Genomic DNA, 4,638 nt, shown 5'->3' with positions numbered 1-4,638 from the left:
GGCCCTGTTCCTGCCAGGCTGTGTGGGAGCAAGCAGAGGACTCAGGAGGGTGAGCAAATAGAATCTATTCTAGGAGATTCCAAAAACCACCTTAGCAATGAGTCTTCTCCCGACATGAAGAAGCTTGAACGCCTTACTCATCGCAGCAGCTGGCCCAGCCCTGCCCTGCCCAGCCCAGTGCCTCGGGAAGAGTCAGCAAGCTCTGCCTGCGCCTGTGGTTTCGGTCCTGTCCCGACTTGACTTGTCCTGGTGGAGGGTGAGACCTAGAAGCTCCGCTCCTGGGAATGACAGCTGGCATGGAGGTGCTGGTCTCAGCACTCTGCCGTGGCTTAGGCCGTCAGCACGAGCAGATGCCCCTTTAGGGTGGGCCTGAGAACTGAGAACGAGGACTGTCATCTGCTATTTCTGTCCATCTGTTGTCGACCCAGGTAACCAGGAAATATTGGAGGCAGGCAGATTCTGGTTGCTTCCACAGGACTTGAGACTTAACCAGACAACTAACTCTCCTGAATGTTCCCTCTTGGGTGGCACGCCACAGTTCACCCCGTCGTCTGTGGTAGACTCAGCATTAGGCACAGTGCTGGTGCTTAAGAAAAGTTTCCATGGACAGGCAGTGTGCTTATTGAGTGCCACCCGTGTGCAGGGCGTCGTCCCAGGTACTGAAAAGGATGCCAGGACAAAGTTTCCTGTCTTCAGGGAACTGTCAGTCAGGTGGATCTAAAGACACATACCTGAGTGATCTATAACTCGGTGGGTCATAAGGCACATGCCTGTGTTTTGTTTGACCCTCAGGGGAACAAAAGTGGTTTTTTTTGACCCTCAGGGTTTTAAAACTTTATACCAACATTTAAAAATTGGCTACCATCTAAATGGAAAAAAAGGCAGTGTGTGCTTGTATATGTGTATGTTTGTAGGGTGTGTGTGTGTGTGTGTGTGTGTGTGTGTAAGGCAGCACTGCAGAAGAACCCGGTCACAGTGATGGCCTCTTAGGGAATCGGGGAGCAGGAATGGGTGAGAGACTTGTTGCAACGGTTTATAATTTTTTTAATGTAAAATGTAATAACTACAAGTAAAAAAGGATTGGGGAATTCACATAAAAATCCAGGTGTCTGGCTATTCTTGACAAGGCAGAAGCTCTACAGGACTGGGAACATTTTGTCTGGAAACGGGTTGGGGGAGATCAGCATTAAAGGATTTTCAGCTGAGAGGGGCTCAGATTTGTATTTTAGGAAGTATTTTAGCAGCAGAGTGGAGGAGCACTGTTTGAGGGCGAAGTCAGGGGCAGGTAGACCAGAGAGACACGTCTGCTGCCATCATCCAGAGAGGGGTGGGGAAGGCCTGAACCGGACAGTGGCAGGGGACGTTGGTGTAAGAAAACCAACAGGTAGGTAACCAGTTTGGGGGAGAGTGGAAAAGGCCAGGTGAACCGCCAGGTTCTGCAAAGCAGACCACAGTAAGGGCTACAGGATTTTTAAATTAATGGGAGGAGAAAAGGGGGCTCAGGAGATTTCTGGGGGTCTGAACTGGTGCCAGCAGAAATGCTAAAGGAATGTATCTCCCAAAATGTAAGGGAAAACCCACAGAGAAAATGGGCTTTCTGAGTAATTGGCTCCTCTACCCCTTTCCAGGCTCTGAGAGTGTTTCGCAGGTTTACCAGAGAAAATGGCTTCCGGAGACTGCAATGTGAGAGAACTGGAATTTCAGACAGGAATTGAATGCATGTGGCTTAAAAGACAAAGAAGCACCAAGTGAAAAGTAGCTGAAATCATATTCCTTCAGGGAATGAATTTTCTTGGATCTGTGTTCATCCTTTATGGCTTTATTAGTCATTGTGAAAGCCCTTTGGCGGTTGCAAAGCTGCCAGCAGGGTGCTGTTCCTGGAGGATTACCTTGAGCAATAAGCCCCAAAAAGCAGCCCAGGCAGGCATGTCAGCAGGGAGGCTGTCCTGGCAACACTGCTGTCCAAGGGGAGGGGCCGGCGCCCTACCCCTGAGGTTTGAGGCCAGAGGAAGAGAACCAACCTGGAGATTCTGCAATTCTGTTTTCTCTTAAAGTTGCTTTGGCCGTTTAGGGTTTTTCATGAAGGACAGAAACAGGTTTGAAGGCAGAAAGAAGGTTTTACTGCCCCTGCACTTGACAATGTTTAATTACATTTGCCACTTGAATCAGAGTTGAAAATATCTTCCTTTTCTTCTGTTGGGAAGTCTTGCTGTGCATCCCCCAGGCTGGCTGGAGTGCAGTGGCGTGATCTCGGCTCACTGCAACCTCTGCCTCCTGGCTCCTGGGTTCAAGCGATTCTCTTGCCTCACCCTCCTGAGTAGCTAGTACTACAGAAGCACACCACCATGTCCAGCTAGGTTTTGTAGAAAGGGGGTTTCACCATGTTGGCCAGGCTGGTCTCAAACTCCTGACCTCAAGTGATCTGCCCACCTCAGCCTCCCAAAGTGCTGGGATTACAGGCATGAGCCACCACACCCAGCTGAAAATATCTTCCCTTTGAGACTTGGTGACCAGCTGTTGATTTGATATTGGCGTGGCCTCAGACAATCTATGATGTAAGAAAGATAGTTAAAGTAAAATCAACCCAGTATTAATTACTTAATAATAACTAATGAACAGTTATGCACCAATCACCCAGCAAATTTAAATCTACACATAAGCCCAAATGGGTAGATACTATCGTCATTCCCAGTTTACAGGTGAAGAAATAGAAGCTGAGAAACTAACTTTCCCAGGGGCATATATTTAGTAAACCGGAAAACCGAGGCTTTTACCCGGTGAGTTCAACCACTAGGCTTTAATTGCTTTCAGGATCAGAGAAGTCTGTTCTCTGGCAGCGTTAAACTATGAACCCAATACAGAGTGCCTTCAAATTTGGGTTGATATATAAACGTTATTTTTGCCACAGTTGAGGTTGCACCGAGGACACACTTCTGGTGATGAATGGCATGTGAGGGCGCTGGGCTGAGTGGGTGGGGTGACATCACATCACACCTGTGACAAAGAGGGAGCAGGTATTTACTGAAGATGCAGGAACCCTGGGTCAGGGCAGCAAGCATTCCTACCTAAACAACTGTGTAGTCCCAAGGGGAGACCAAGAGAATGGCGGAGTAGCCTCCGAGGAGTTTCGTTTGGTTCATACAGTGTTGGCTTTCCAGGCTTTATTTTTTTAATATTAAAAAATAGCTGATTTTAATTATGAAATATTTCAAACACACAGAAAATAATAAAGCAGATACCTAGTTACCACTAAGATGAAACCGCTGTTAATATTTTCCCCTGGCTGGGTGAGGTGGCTCATACCTGTAATCCCAGCACTTTGGGAGGCCAAAGCAGGAGGATTGCTGGAGCTCAGGAGTTCGAGACTAGCCTGGGTAACATAGTGATAGCTCATCTCTACTGAAAATTTAAAAAATTAGCCAGATGTGGTGGCCCGGTCCTGTAGTCCCAGCTATTTGGGAGGCTGAGGTGAGAGGATCACTTGAGCCTGGGAGGTCAAGGCTGTAGTGAGCTATGACTGTGCCACTGTACTCCAGCTTGTGCAACAGAGCAAGACCCTGTCTTAAAAAAAAAAAAGAAGAAGAAGAAAGAAAGAAGAAGTCCCCCTATATGCTTCAGCCCTCTATCTCTTCAAAGAAACATGTTAGAAATACACATAAGGCCAATCCTGTTCCTTTCCGGCCTCTGCCCCCAGAGGTAATAACTATTATGTGTATCATTCCCATGCAGATTTTTTTTCTTTTTTATTGTGGCATAACTTACAAGTGGTAAGTTGTACAAATTTTAGTGATACAGTTTGATGGACTTTGCTTACACTATACCTGGATGATGAATTTTTGTATATGTATACACCCAAAACAAGATAGAGGTCAAGATATTGAACATGTCCAGCACTACCTCAGAGAGCTCCTTTTCTTCACATTATTTCAAAAATAAGCAGATGGAGGTGCCAACATTTAAAAGTTTCAAAATCTAGGGATTTAATGTAAAAATTCAAACTTCTGGCTCCTGAAGTTTTGGAAAATATGACCACATTAAGCTCACATTCTAGCATGGGGACAGAGTGGCAGCTGCCCACTGTAGACCCAGCACGAGTGCCCCAATTTGCCTATTATGCCTGCCATGCCCTGTGGGTATATCCAGCCCACTGCATTCACTTACAGAACCTGAAAGGTGCCCCTCTATTTGTAAAATTTCAAAAGTGCCACAAATAAAAATGTAGAGAACAATTACCTTAGCCTATCTTTAGGAAGGCAGAGTTTGAGAAAAAGTGTCCTCCTCCCCACCTGCTAATGACTTAGGAAGCTGCTGAGAATGTCATAAAATAAAAAGGAATCAGATTCTCTAGGTCCGTGCTACTCAAAGTGTGGTCCTCGAATCAGCAGTATCAGCAGCATCCAGGAGCTTGCTAGAAATGCAGAAAGCTCAGTGCCCTCCCACACACATGTATGAGTTTGTTAGGGCTGCCATAACTTAGTATCACACACTGGGCGGCTTACACAACAGAAAGGTATTTTCTCACAGTTCTGGAGGCCAGAAGTCCAAGATCAAGGTGTCAGCAGGGTTTGTTTCTTCTGAGGCCTCTCTCTTCGGCTACCTTCTCCCTGTGTCTTCACATGGTCTTCCCTCTGTGTGTGT

The sequence above is a fragment of the Mandrillus leucophaeus genome, unplaced genomic scaffold (genome assembly GCF_000951045.1).
Source record: "Mandrillus leucophaeus isolate KB7577 unplaced genomic scaffold, Mleu.le_1.0 Scaffold18, whole genome shotgun sequence".
Lineage (NCBI taxonomy): Eukaryota > Metazoa > Chordata > Mammalia > Primates > Cercopithecidae > Mandrillus > Mandrillus leucophaeus.
This window is presented reverse-complemented; position numbering follows the sequence as displayed.